The sequence below is a fragment of the Egretta garzetta genome, unplaced genomic scaffold, assembly GCF_000687185.1.
Source record: "Egretta garzetta isolate BGI_Z169 unplaced genomic scaffold, ASM68718v1 scaffold151, whole genome shotgun sequence".
Lineage (NCBI taxonomy): Eukaryota > Metazoa > Chordata > Aves > Pelecaniformes > Ardeidae > Egretta > Egretta garzetta.
The window spans coordinates 1,302,588-1,318,201 of NW_009258615.1; the positions used below are offsets into that span (position 1 = coordinate 1,302,588).

The 15,614-nt window shown below is 40.4% G+C and overlaps 1 non-coding gene across 1 annotated transcript; it reads left to right on the plus strand.

Moving 5' to 3' along the window:
• Positions 1-250: 250 nt before the first annotated feature.
• LOC118453290 lies at positions 251-318 on the plus strand. Its single transcript, XR_004843216.1, has one exon. It is a non-coding gene; the product is annotated as a U5 spliceosomal RNA (small nuclear RNA).
• Positions 319-15,614: the final 15,296 nt, after the last annotated feature.

Sequence of the window (15,614 nt, forward strand, 5' to 3'; positions counted from 1 at the left end):
TAAGAGCCTACAGGAAGGACAATGAACTGAAACACACTCTGTAGGTTGACTACCTAGTGCCTTCTGGCTAAATGACATAGTAAAGCTCCTACTCTTCATGATCTTTATATAAATATGCTTCATAAAGACCAACACAGTCATTTCTATTACTATTTGTATCTGAATCTGTGCTTTTAACACTTCAATCTAAAGGATCAGAAGCTGCCACACTCTCAGTAAGAGCAATCCAGAAGTGATGGCATAAGTGAACTGTTTTCTCTTCAGATCACGTAAATCTTTAGCCTTTTACTAAAGATTTCTGTGGAGAGGAACAATTTATTTATAGCAGCCTTCCAGTACTTAAAGGAGGCCTACAGGATAGATGGGGAGGGACTCTTTATCAGGGAGTCTAGTGATAGGACAAGGGGTAACTGTTTTAAACTGAAAGAGGGTAGATTTAGATTAGATATAAGGAAGAAATTCTTTACTGTGAGGGTGGTGAGGCACAGGAACAGGTTGCCCAGAGAAGCTGTGGACGCCTCCGCCATAGGAGTGTTCAAGGCCAAGTTGGATGGGGCTTTGAGCAACCTGGTCTAGTGGAATATGTCCCTGTCCATGGCAGGGGGGTTGGAACTGGATGATCTTTAAGGTCCCTTCCATCCCAAACCACTCTATGATTCTACCAACAGAATTACAGGTAAACTATGCTATTTAATAATGATGACTTCTTGGACTGCAGGAGTCTTTGTGGATACTCCTTTGTAAATGTTAGTTCTGAGGTTAATGGCAGCCAGCCTCCCTCCCACTCCCCCAGTATATTAGGAATACAAAATACATTAATAGCATATTAGTGAGGCCAGGAGAAGTGGAGGGGGGAGAAAACATCATTGTATCACTAGACAAAATCCTAGTTTTAGATGCCAGGATGATTGTGGCCACCCCGGTTCAGAAAGAAGAAGGTACAATGAAGGGCAGCAAGGAAGATCAGAGGTTTGAAATGGGTTCTGTCCAAAGAGATATTAAACAGAATAGCACTTTTCAGCACAGAAAAAATAGAGTTTGTGGTTTATAAAATGATGAATGGCATGGAGGAAGGAAGGGAATGATGGCTATTATATCTCATAAGACAAGAACATGGAGGCACCAAATGAAACTATCAGACTGCAGGCTTTACACAAAAAGCACTTCTTCACATAATCCATAACTTGAAATACCATTGCCACAGGATGCTTTGGAAGCCAAAATTATAAATGGGTTCGAGAAACAGCTAGAGAAACTCATAGAGCAAATACCTACTGTGGCCTGATAAACACAGCAGTGTGGTTCAGGACTTCCTGACCCACAGAGGCATCCCAGGGACATGCCACCCTGGTCTTAGCCAGCTCTCAGGCTCCTTTGGGTTGTTTTCCAGCCACTGTCAGAGATTTGGCATGGTGCCACACAGCCCCTTGATCCTTCTTGTGCGGTTGCAGATACAGCCTTTGGGTTAGTTCAGAAACCAGGTACAGTTCTCAACTGAAAACCCACTCTCTTCAGAGAGAGAGGAGGAAGAAATCAGCAGTAGCCCCAAGTGGTGGGAGCAACTGTTTGCAAAAGGCAGCAATAATCAGCCCTGGGGTGCTATGACTTTGCAAGAAATAAATGAGAGTGAAGCAAATGCTTTTAAAGGCACCCGTCTCATCTTTGCGACAGAGAAAACAGGAACACTCAGAAAGAATCAATGACAAAAGATCCAAAAGAGGCAGCTGATTCCCTGCAGGGGAGAAAACAAAGTGTTTACAAAGATGCAGAACAGTAAATCATCAAAGTGTTCTTTGGAAAATATTTCAAATGTAATGTTCATTCCTACACTTATATGGCAGGCACAATAGAGAAAAAAGATACAGCCCTTGCCTCTAAGGGCATTGGGACTAAAGCAGGTGTAGCGTGTCAAGTAAGAACAACAGCAAAATTACAAAGAAGAAAAAAGGAAGGTCTGCAGGAAGCGGGGGGGCACAAGGATTATATGTAAATATATATGATTGGCTTGGATTACTGGGAAAAATCTCCATCAGTTTGTTTATTGACTTGTTCTCTGTCTCTTTACTTGTCTTAAACTGAAGTAGTTACTTCAAGCTACTGAAGGGGTCTATTTTGAGTGCGGTCTCATGAAGGTTGATTATGGGAAGCGGTCTGTGGGAGGCAAAGGAATGAAGACAAAAGGAGAGATGAAGATAAAGAACAATAGACGTAGAAACAGGGAAGACCCAGCGCAGATCCTAGCACTGCTTTTAATAATAGCTGGCTCTCATATAGAGCTTTTCAAGCATAGATTCTGAAGTGTTTTAAATTGAAGTCTGAATCATTTACTTCATATTATAACAGGACAAATGATATGCTCAAGGCCACTCAGCAGAAACAAATACACTGTAGGCAGGCAGAGGATTCACAGCCCCTGAATGCTAGTGCCATGCTGCCCCTCCATCAGCTTGGACTGTCACCTGCAACACCGACATGACGTATTAGAAATTAATTTATCAGCTGCTCTCTCTAGAAATGATATGCTGAAACACCATATCAGCCTGTTTGTAGGGAGAACTGACCTTGGTGGGAACATATACACCAGGCTGGGATTACTGGGGGAATAAAGAGGCTTTAAGCTCTCTTCTCCTCCTTACTATGAGGACCTGATGTGAAATGGTACCCAGACATCTAACAAAGTCTCAGCTAAACTGGAGACATATTAAAACAGACATGCCTGTTCAGGGCCAGAGCCAGGGCCCTCCCAATGCCAGATACACACTCAGTTCAAATAACGGTTTGCAATACACCCGAAGAGGGCAGGTGATTCCCGAAGTCCAGAGGTTTACTGGCATGCTTGGATGCAAGGGGGAGCAGAAAGTCCCATGCTCACAGATCATCTGAAAAGTGCGCTCTCAGTGTTATAGATGTGCTGGCATGTTGATACACATGACCTTTTTTTGGCATTTGAAATGCACAAATTCCTCTGACTCCCAAATCATACAGAATGGCTCTTGACATACAACTGTTCAGAGAATCAGAGAATCATAGAATATCTAAAGTTGGAAGGGACGTACAACTGTTGTTTGAATTATTCCAAGTGTTAGTGTTCTAATTACATGTTTGTATAATGAGCAGAGAAACAGTTTAATTGCACACAGTACACAGTAGCATTCTTCTTTTAAAAAAAATACAATTCTTTATCACAGGTGAAGCTCAAGAAATCTTTTCAAATAGTGATAAAAACCCGTGGTCAAAATACTTAATTGTCATCACAAATAGAGATGTTATTTATTTAACCAACCAGCTAATATTACTGGTCTTTTATTTGCTCTTCCTTCCAACTACACAATTATATCTCAGAATGTAACATCTTCAAAGAAGAAATTATGGTTTTCTGTGGCTGGGCCATGCGCATTTATGGCAATAGTATTACTTTAATTCATTGCCATACTACAATGGAATTTCTGCTTGCCTGGTTCATTGCAAACCCCACTCAACAGCTGCGCTGCAGATGTAGTTGCACATGCATCTGTAATTGCTGTCTCCCAGCACTGACTTCCATACCTTAGAAGATGTTCCCGTTTGGTTTTTATAATGAAATTTTACCCATATTACATCTACCAACTCAAAATTAGCCCAGCATCATTCACATGAATACATCTACAACTAGTAGCAAGCATTACTCAAGATACATTGCTTATAAAAAAAAATTGATTTAATGGTCTAAAGGTCACAGCAATGATTTTAATGTTTATATCTTTTTTACTGCTGATGCTAGTCCCTATCATGGTGCAGTTTAGAGGGGATCTTTTTATAAATGTGAAGTTTTAATGGCTTGAAAGATTTTGGATTACATTTGCTTTGACTTCTTGAACTAGTGGTAGGAATTTTCGCTGCTGAGCTAATTATCACATGAAATTGTTTTGAGCAACTGTGTATCATCATCACCATCATCGTGATTCACTGCTAATCAGAAAACAAGTGGCTGCAGCACCGTACTGCAGACGTGGAATGCACAAACTGTAGTACACCTATTGTATGGAGCAACAATTATTTTCCCTCTTTGTGCTTATCGGAAGGTAACTCTAATGCGTCGGCTAATGAATTCCACCCCAGCTGTGCGTGATCTTATAATTACATGGTTCAGGCTCCACATCAGCTAATCAAATGGATTCTTCAGTTCAACTTTACAATGATTCAGACCCTAACTCACTGAAGTATGCGCCTAAAATCAGGTTTATCCAGTGGCCAGTGGAACCATCTTCACGTGCTTAAATGGATGGCTGAATATACACAGGATCATTCACGTACTTACTCTTAGGCAGATTCTAGCACTAGTTTGATGAATAACGAACATACTGTGGAAACCGATTGCCGTATATGGAATTAATGTATTGATTTCTGCTAGAAATTATTGTTTAACATATAGCATCAGAAGCACAAAGCTGCTGTGTATTTCAGCACATGCAATGTATAATCTGAAAGGAAAGAAATCCAATGAATCAACTCCCTAGAGCTAATATTTGGTAAGCTATCCCATATATACATATTTCCAGTCAATAACCATTTTTTTTCCCTCTAGAATCTATAGATTATCGTACCTTGTAGTTTCTTGTTTTAATGTTTTGTTTCCAGCAAAAGCTCTCTCTCTGCAAGAAAACACAGGAATAATGTGTATCCGTGCATCAGCCATTTAGCTGTTAACAAACAGAGATAATGGCCATTGGGAATGTAAAAGCTAGACTACTTGGCTGCTCTGACAAATGAAATCCAGGAGTAATGAGTCACACTAGATGTGATCCTTTAAAAAGAAACATTGGCAAACTCTCAGATTTTAAAATAACTTTGCTGAGATCAAGTGGAGCTGTCTTCAGCCATGATGAAAAAGCTAAAAATGAGTATCTGACTGTGCAGATAATTCCAGCAGCTTGGCAGCATTCATTTGCGAAGCAGCCTAGCCTGATAAGATGCTCGTACTGATGCTAATGCGAACTGGATGGTGCGGATACATATTGCATAATCGCTGCATACATGGCACCTTCATTCATATACTGCCGTCTGCCGTTATCAGTTTAGAGGGATGATAATGTGCATGCCTGCGAGCCAGCCTCCGCTCCAGGTTTTGTTTTGCTCTGTATTGGTAGGCAGACTGCAGAGCGCTCACTTTCCCGAGCAAGGAAGGCCGAGCACATCTTCCCCTGCAGATTTAGCTGTACCATCTTAGCAGTCAAAGGGAAGGCTGCAAGTATGTCACCCACCAGTAATGCTTGAAGGTGGATCCTCTTCAGATTACGCAAAATACGCAGGTCTTGAGCTGGATTTGCAAGATCTATTACTATGGATATTAACTCAAAAATCACCTGTGTGGTTTGGCTTTTTGTGGTACTGTGCTGTTTGCATTTTCATTGAGCTTTGCATGTTTGTTCCACCTGAATGTGAACCAAACCCATCCACTGCTCTGCAATTTTTGAAAGCAAACTTTTATCTGGTGTTGATGCTGGAGGAAATGCTATTTTTCATTTCTCGGCACCTCATGACAGCCCATCTCCAAGCTGTTTGTGATTCAGGTACATCTAAAAAAATATTAGAATAATGTAATATTTCTCATCTGTCTGCAAAAATTGTGCATGCAGGAGTTCACTGCCAGAGAAAGGCCTGCTTAACTTTCTGGTTCAGCAACAAACAAAGTTCAGGGCTACAGGAAAAAAGTCTACCTGTCATACCATATATCTTCTAGGCTTTGAGGAACCACACATTAATCAGTAGAAGCAAAGCAGTGAGCAGAAACAAACAAGGTGAAAAATCCCAGACACATTCCAGTTTTGTCACAGTAGATTTCTTACAGAGATCTCTCTTCAGGCAGACTTTCTTTTGACTCCTAACTAAATGATCATTGCTAGATAAAATCAAAGTTTGCACTTCAGTGCTCTGCTTCACCAGCGTACAATGCAAACCACTAACACCGCTAACTGAAACAATTTTATTAGGCAGCAGAGGATTTTTTAAATGCTTACATTAGAATTGAAGCTGTTCAGACCTTTTCAGTATTATGATTTTTTTTTGTAGCAGTAAAGAAGTTCTGGGCATACAATAGTGCTGGGCAGTGTTCTGTAAAATATTGGTATTTTACAGATACGTCACAGTACAGAAACGGATTTGGGAAACACAGAACGAATGATGTATAAAATGCAAAGCAGAAATGTCACTGATCACTGATATAACTGTTATATTCAGGAGCAAGCAAAAATTCAGTTTTACCATCAGGAAAGTTTGCAATACTGCCATTTTATCTAGGCTACTTCTGCTTTCTCAGCAGAAAATTCACATTAAATAACATTAAGCAGAGAAGAAGAGACTACACAATAGTGGAGTCTCTGTGTAAAGGTTTTATCACTGGGAGATTGGGTTGCCTGAGTTATTCATTAGTTGGTATATGGCAGGTATTTCAAAGGGAAGCAAAAGAAGGCATAAGCAGTATTCTTAAAATGTTCTTGTCCTGTTTCTTTGTTCATATTTCCCTAGGTTCCTTTGTTATGATGAGACCAAATGCACTGATAAGAAGGGAAGGAAAGCTTCATAACGAGGGCATTAACCACTGGATGTTGTCTGTAAAGGATCTCATTCAACCCTGCTGAAATCAATAGGAGCCTCTCTTTTGATTTCATAGATTTTTTGATTGCATCCTGATTTATTAAAAATGGTTTTAAATGTAATAGTTTAGGACATTGCGCAACTAGAAAGAGTTCTCTGCATGCTTTTTTAAAGCCAGGAATGGCCTCTCTGCGTGAGTATAAAGATAACACTATGATCACCAGCTATCGGAGTGAACACTTTAATGGCAGATCAGGAATGAATGAGTATCCCCTATCCCTCTACCTGAGATGCTACCTGTTGCCTTCTGGGGGAAGAAGGGAGAGGGGATATATTTCCATAATGAGTGTTCTTTTTTCCATAGGGTCCTTGCTGGATTCAGATATCTTTTGGTGACTGAACTTACTCAGCTGATTGGAATGAGAGAAACATCCCCAGGGAAACCAATAAGCAGATTGACAGCAGAGTGAAGGTGAAATGGCCAGAAGTGCAAATTTATCAAAAATACATGCAGTTTCTCACATGGCTTTATAATTTTTCAGGAAAAAAAATGGATAGCACCATCCTGTGATAGGTCAGGCACATGTCAGATGAGATAGTTCTTTTGTTTTGGTTGACAGTTTGGCAGAAATGGTGATAGATCATCATGTCTTAAACACAGAAAAAGTAAAAGTCAAGTGTAGGGCTATCTCAGCTAACGGAATACTCACATGGTCAAATATGAAGACAACCTTGGAATTACAAGAAATAAGAACAGAAAATAACTGAAGGAGTCATACAGTTGTTCCTCCTACTTTTTAGATTAGATGAGCTATTCTTATGCCATTCCTGATAGACATTTGCCCAAACTACTCTCAAAAATTCCTCAAGTGGGGTTTCAAAGGCTGTCCCAGAGTCTTTGCTCCAGTGCTTCATTATCCTTCTTGCTGGAAAGAGTTTCCTCATGTCCAACCTGTATTTGCCTTGCCATAACTTAAGAGCATTTGTTCTTATCCGACACCAGACAAGGCAAGAGCACATGCCCTTCTTCATCTAAGCTGCCTGTTATTTAAATTTCCAGTCTTTGGACCAAAAATATCCAGCACCTTAATTTCTCCCCAGATGTCCCTTCTTAATCTTCATCATTCTCATTGCTGTCCTTTGGTCTCTCTCCAGCTAATCTACATCTTTCTTGTGCTCTATCACCCAAGCTGGCCACAGGACATGTAGTGAATACATATCTTCACTCAGAAATCTTACTGTTACACCAAAAGAGCCACTTAATGAGTAAGCATGTGTGTATTTTTTTGTCTTTTTTGCAGCCAATGGTATTTTTTTTGTGACTAATTTTAAAGTTGAGTTCTTTTCTGCAGGTCTGCTGCATCATCCTCCAGCTTTTGTGTGGTTTGCTATTCCTGCAGAAAGGCAGAGTTTTGCATTTTTTTTGTTTATTGAATTACATTCTATTTTTCCAGACTATTTCTTCAATTTATCAACACTGTTGTACTTTTAGTCCTGTTTTGTCATACATATATTGCCCGGCTGGTGCTCTCTGTGAACTTAATATATGTCTTCTTCATCCCATCTTGAAAATCACAAATGGAAGCATTGCACAGTGTTCAGGATAATTCCTGTAAACACCCACTCAATCCATCCTTCTAATTTAATCAGGAATTAGTGACACCTACTGTTTTTAATACACCTCTCTCCAATGAGTAATGCACTCACCTAATAATTCTTTTCATCTAGTTCATGTTTCCTAAGCTTGCAGTCCAAAGGTGTACTGAAGTCAAGATACATGACATCTACCAAATTTCTTCCTATCCACAAGGCCTGTTATCCTGTCATTGTAATGGATATAGATAGATATGCCTTTAATTATAATAATTATAATAGATAAATATTCCTTTAATTATCAAAGTTCATGTTTCATAGCAGAAAATGTATGTGACTAAAATCCAGTTCTGAGATAGCCTGTACAATGGCAATCCAGGAGAAAGAGGTAGCTAGCAAGGGTCTTTGTTATCTAAGCCTGTGTTGCTCTCCACTGTAGACATACTTTCAGAATAATTGTAGGCACTGAGTTATATTGGCTTAATGGTGTCCCTCCTTCTCAATCCTGAGTTGTTTTAGGTAAATAACCACACACCTCGACAAGCAATGATGGTGGACTAGAGGTTACACTGGTTGGAAGTAGGTTAATATGCCACTGCCAGTGCTGTTCTACCTTTTGTTGGTGGTAAAGGCATCCTTGATTTTTCTTAATGTTATTCTATGGGAGAGAATATATGGAAGTCAGCAAGACGACTGTCATTGCTGGTTATTGTACCACCAGCATGGCATCTCTGAATAGATAAATATCCCTTTTTATTTTCCCCAGGGTAATATAGCTGAAAACAACTTTTTATATACCAGCTGTTGACTCTTGTGGGAATATGGCAAGCACTGGTAGATTTTAGCATTCAGTGTGCTGAGCTGAGAAGTGAATTTATGCTGGCGAATTTATACTGTGAAGATTCAAAGAAGTGAGACATTACTCACTCTTAGTTTGGGCCAGTAATATTAGACTGTTATTCAAAAGAGGGAAAACCACACGTCTAAGCTGGTGTTTCATGACAAATTGGAAGGCAGGGAGTGTGTTTGGAAGTGCTTGTTATTTTTCCTTCTAGCCAGTTTCAAAGTCTTTGTACTTTATTCTAAGAATCTCAATCAAACTTTACTTCTCTCGATTCTTTCCCAAATGACTCTTCTCTGCAGAAATACAAGATATATTTTTCAGTTTTGTTTTGGGTTGACAAGTTCCCTTTGCTCTTGACAACCGATGGCACATATAACAACAACAAATCTCTAAAACAGTTCTCCCACGCTCACTGTTTTACTGACCAGCCCTTGAGGAATACAGGAGAAGGATCAAGAATACAAAGTGGTTGGATGACATAGCAGCAACCCTGGATCCATTTGCTTCTGAGCCTGTTTTACAACATGTCCCTTATCAGGGTTACAACAGGCCCTGTGATATCAGGGCAGAGTCTGTCCAGACCGAATATTTAATTTACACTGGGTGTCCAGTCTGCAGGGACCTTGGAAAACAAAAGTATCACTGAAAGGGAGACTTTGCCGACAGTGTCCCTTTGGGGGAACAAAAGGAACATGAAGAATTCCAGCTATGATCTGGAGAATCCAGTCCTCTTGTGCCCAGAGTTCCCTTTCATACATATCTAAAGTGTTATTTATGGCTCCATCTTCTCCAACTGCTGTATTTATTTGCACTGGGTCTTTCAGCTGGCACTGTTTGCTATCTCGCTTAAGGTTATATCAACAGACTGAAAGAGAAATGCATGCCAGTAAGTGTCAACAGTCTTGGCAACATATTCAGGTTTCCTTAGGATCAAGTCATCCCACAAACTTTAGTTGCTATTACTTCAGGCAAAGTTTAAAGAGATCTGCCATTGCACTAAAAAAGGCTCTAACATAGAACCCAATGACATTGCCAGAAATGTTGTTGAAAGCAGAAAATTAAAGATTATGCTCTGGGGTACATCTTCCTTGTTAAAGATGGAAAACATCCGAAGTGAGGACTTTTATTGTAGGTGGAAAAGGACTGTAGACCTTTTGGTTAAAAATTCAGCACACGCTACCTTCTCGGCCAGCAGCCTAACAGTTCTGAGTAGTGTAGTCTAAAGGGCCAATGCCTGGACTAACTTTAAATCTCCTCACAGACACCACTGGAAACACTAAAACTCCCATATGAAGAGGGCGAAAGGGAAGGCGCACCCTGTGTAACAGCTGTTGGGTATTGCAGAAAACTCTGCTGGCTTGTATCGACAAAAGTAGTATAAGACCCCATGTAGAATACAGTAAGTATAAAAACCTATTCCAGTTTCTTTTTGATGGGTAACCCAGGATGGGAACAAGGATTCACGTTTGCAATCACTTTTAAAAAATCACCGGTGTGGCTAAATAATAATAAGTGAAAGTTTAAAGAAAAGTAGAGTTAAGAAAAACGTCTTTTCCTGACATCTGTTACTTCCCGCATTAAAGTTGTTTTTAAAGATTTGAATGGTTTTCATAGTGCCTTTTACAAGAGCCAAGACAAACATTATTATGTAATCTCAGCTAAAATCCTCTGCTTCCCAGGTAACTTCAGATTACTCATGAACGTAAATCACAAAGGTTTGTGACAAAGATACCATTACCGACTGTTACTATAAGTTTTGTTTCATGATGGGTCAGTGGCCTCAGATTTTTTTTTTAGTAAGTGCCAAAGAAATAGTTTAAAGAACGGTGGCTCTGTCATTTTATATTAAATATCTGCAACAGGTTTAGCAGCTGAAACTCATGGGATTATCCAGCTTTACGAACCCTGCTGAGTAAGCTGAACTAGAAGAGAGCTTTGTTTCTGATGGAAAAGGTGCCACTGCGGCCCGGCAAATCAAACACATTAGGATTTATGTTCCTGCCTCTAAGCTAAATGGTCACTTGCTGCACTACATAAACAGCAAGGAAAATACTCTTTTGGCAGATGCCCTGACCTGCATGAGTGGAAGCCTACATAAAAGCTTCTGAGAAAGGCCCGATTAAAGCTGATCACAGAGAAATTTTCCCTTGGAGACTGCTGGTGTCAGCAGTTTTGGATAATCTCTGTCATATTAGTGGCATTTGTATTGTATTAGTGATTTACATAGTTTAATACAACATTAAAAATGCTAGCACAATGTGGCTAACATTTTACATCTGATCTCTATCCCGCAACAGACTTTTAAAAACGACTAATAGAAACAGTTAATATTAAAAAAAAAAAAGTCAGAAAAATAAAGTGGGAGTAAAAATCTTGGGAGTTTTAAAAAGAGCACCAAAACCAAGGAAGCCCCAGATATATTTAGAAAAAACAAAGGAAACTTTTTCCATAGCTGAGCGGTACAGAGGAGCACAGGCTTTTGTCAAATTGTCAGCTGATTTCTTTCACTCTTCCCAGAGCTCATAAAAGTCTATGCAATATGACCTGAGTTATGGAATGGAACATACACTTATTAAATTTGCAGCTGACATGAAGCTAGAAAGGACTGCGAGTAAATTGGAGGGTAGGATTCGAATTCAAAAATCATCTTGACATGTGGGAAGAATGGGCTGAAAAGAACAAGATGAAATTCAATAGAGACAAATGCGACTCTCAGGCAGGAATTATCAGCCGTGGGAATGGAAGATAAGGAACAACTGGTGAGGCAGCAGTTCTGCAACCTAACAGGCGGGTTTATTGTGAACTGCAGGTGGTGGTCAGGTCTCCCCCAGGTATGCCCCAGGATTGGTTTCAGGCAATAACCTTCTAAAAAGTTGCAGACCAGCCGAAGTATGGCAGAGACACAATAACAGTCAGAAGTCAAGGAAACATGACCCTGAGATCAAAGGGGCGTAAAGAAGAGGAGGCTGAGGAGCATGATAACAGTTTTCAAGTGCATGAAAGGTTGTTATGAAGGGATGAGGAGGAACATCTGGTGCTCATGGCCACAGAACATAGGATGAGAAGCAACAGCTTTAAATTACAAGAAGAAACATGTGGGTCAAACTTTATGAAAAGTACTGAAAATATTATGCATAGAGAATCAATGGAAAGGTTTTACAGATGAAGGCCAGGGGACCTCTAATACTAGAGGTCCTTAAGGACATCATACTGTTGAAAAACAGCCTGTCCTAACAGATATCTCTCAGGAATGACTAATCTGGGGAAATGGAGCAAATATCCTCCTGATGCCCTTCACAGTCATATCCTTCCGTGGGTCTATGAATTACAAGAGGCAATACAACTATTGAGTGGGTAATGCTGCATTACTTTAAGGGAAGGGCACTGTGTCTCAGGGTTCCGGAAGGCAAATATTTATCAGTGACTTTTGAATGATGCACAATGATTTAGAAGTGCATAATACCAGAATTTCTGGCATCTTTTCATCACTGGCTCTGCAGTCATTCCCTCTGTGAAAATAACCCATTTGCTTAGTCTCTTGGTATCAATCCTCTATCTGTTAAATAGCTATAACTCAGTGCTATCATGAGGCTATGAGTTAATGAATGCTTATACTGCATACAGAAAATTCTGGATGAAAGGGATATAAAACTTGCAAGTAATGATCCCTTATTTATTATTGCCATGGTCCAATAAATGCTAGTTAGTTCCAGTCTTGTTAGGTGGCACTGGTTTCTTTACATTAAGAATCTGAATTCTGGGAGAAGTTGCAAACCAAATCCAACCCTTTTTAAACTTTAGGAAAAAAAATATCATCAGCATTATCTTTTCCAGGGTACTGCATGAAACACTTTGTCTGCAAGGATTAGCAGCATGTAGACCAGAGAGCTGGAGATCCCTGACCTCTGCAGCAATGGAGCCATAACTCCTCACTTGTCAGCTGCCTCCTCTCCTGTAACAACTTTCCACCTACAGCAAACACGAGCCGCAGTGCACATTTGAGCAGCTGTGACCTGTGCTGAGGTCAGCTGCATTCCCAGGAGCTCCCAACCCATGAGAATTAAAAGGCAGAGTGATCTCATCCTTGCCAACCCACAGCGTGGTCTTGTGAGCCCCAACATCACCCCACCATGATGCTATCCAGCAGATCTCTGCACTGCACACCTATTATCGACACTACTGCTTTGCCACCTGCAAGAGTTGTGTTCACTCCATAGATTCAAGTACAGCCATGACCATGACACAGATAAAATTGTATATTTTCTTTAGCTGTCAGTCTTAAGGCTGTAAAAATACTTGTGATTTGTGTTAGATATGATGCACAGCTCTTTGTTATTTTTGTGATATTTATAGCTAGAAAACCTTGATCTTTAAAGGAAACAAAACCAGACAGAAAACGGAGACAGGGTCCAAATTGGCACCCATGTGCTTTGACAGAGAAAACAATGTTTTGGCTTTCCTGAAGCTGAAATCCAGAGCATGGAGGCAGGTTCCTCAGCTCCTTACACAGTGTTTAAGAAAAATAAGTTACACCATAGAAGTCTTCAAAGTAATCTGCACTTTCTGCAATGGAAATGCCTAAGGCTGACACACTGAACAGGGAATTGCCTGTAACTACCCACCAGGAAAACTATGGGAATAGAGCCATCTCCTCAATAAAGCCTTTTTCAGGTGCCTGCATCTATTCAGGATTCATTAAAGCAAAGATTCTGTGACCTTTCCTAAAAGAAGCTGAATGGAAATAGCTTACTCTTTTTTTTTTTTTTTTTTTTTTTTGTGAGCATGAGTAGGGACAATATTCCTTTTTTCTTTGGTTTCCTCAGGGCAGCCTAATGCTCATGCACAAGCAAGGCAGTGATACCAGGGTAGCACAGAGCGGCCTTCACTCCTATCACACAACACAGAGCATAACTATTCCCTCTTTCACCTAAAGTTATGCCTCTGTGGTACTCTAGCAATCTTAGAGGACCCTCTCTGAGCAAGGAACCTGCCTAATGCTGGCTTGGCTCAACCATACTTCTAGGTTGCTAATGCAAACACTATGCAATATGGTCAGCTGGTTAAAAGCAGGGTGGTTGCTTTCTAACAGAGGGTGGAGGGCCTGAGGACACTGTTCTCCTTAGCCAACCTTCACCATGGCATTCTTGCAGGTAACGTAGCTCTTGAGCCTACTGAGAGTAGTCAGAGGGTAAGTAGCCTAGATTCTGTCTCCATGTCCACCACCTCACTAAGTTTCAGATTAAAACATTCTCTGAGATGGAGTTGTCTCTGCATTTTTTGCTCAAGTGTGCAGAAAAATATTCAAAAGAGGCAAAATATCGGGTGTATATTCAGTGGAATCCAATTTGACATGCCTGTAGCCAGAGCCTCAGTGGAGAAATACATAAATCTGGTTTCTGGACCGTGATGAATTTAGTTATGATGGATATGCCATGTCACAGGCCATCAGGACTGAGGTGCTTCTGGGCATGGGCTCAAGAGAACTCTGGATGCCCAGCAGACGGCAAGTGGGTGTCCATGACATCCAATCTCCTTCAGGGATAAATAGCAACTGAAGGGAGAACTCAAGGACACAGTTTTATGACATAGATGCTTGTCTTAGACCTACACCTGATTTTATGCAGCCAAATCTTTACTGAATATGCTCCTAGTCACTTACGTTTAATTATCTTTATTTGTCAAACTGGGAAATAAAAGCAAAGGTGGGTAAGCAGCTTTCCCAAGCCAAAGTATTCAGCAAACCAGCTCCCCAAGTCAGTCTGAGCCAAGCAAGAGTCTTTGGATTTAGGTTTCTCATTTACGGATTTAGGCCTAAGGAACTCGATGAACAAAGCTCAGAATAATCAAGAAGCTCCTGACCCTTGGCCCAGCATCCTGCTACCCTGCTGGTACCACTGTTCACATCCATATGAGCAAGAAAGAAGATCGCTCCAGTAGACCCTTTGTGGGAATTGGAGCTATTAGAACACTTTCACTACTTAATTTCCAGGACCAGGCGCTGAAATTAAAGCAGAAACAAAACCCTACCTTTACTCATGTGATTCCCATGAGAAAGCAATTGGTCCCCCATGGTTGTCCTTACATGGATTGCACATGACAATACCAACACACACAAATTAAGTAGATGCTTGGTATTTCCTCTTTCAGGAAATTAATTTTTCATAAGTTATTATAAAGTATTTTATTGAATCAACCCTTAAATATCTTCCCTGTAGCGCCCCAGCCCTCGTCACTTTCTTTCGCCTGAGCACTTTGCTCTTAGCCCATGAATAATGAAACTGAGCAATTACATACAAGCAATGCCTCCTGCTGCAAAGCCCAGAAACTAATCCGGTGGGGCTTTTCTCTTTCACTTTTGAAAGTCTGGGCACGCCTGAGGGAAAGAAGGTGATACTTGCCCTTAGTAATCTGGATAAAAGGCACAGTGGACATTTCACAGTGCTCCAGTTGCTCACTTTGCTTAACCTTGTAAAAATTTTATAGTGGCCTAATGGGGTTGAAAAACCCCTGAATTTCCAAATTTTTTTACCCACTGCTATTGTAGTCACTAATGAGGAAATGTCAGCATTTATTTATGGTACCACAACACTATATGGTTCCTTCA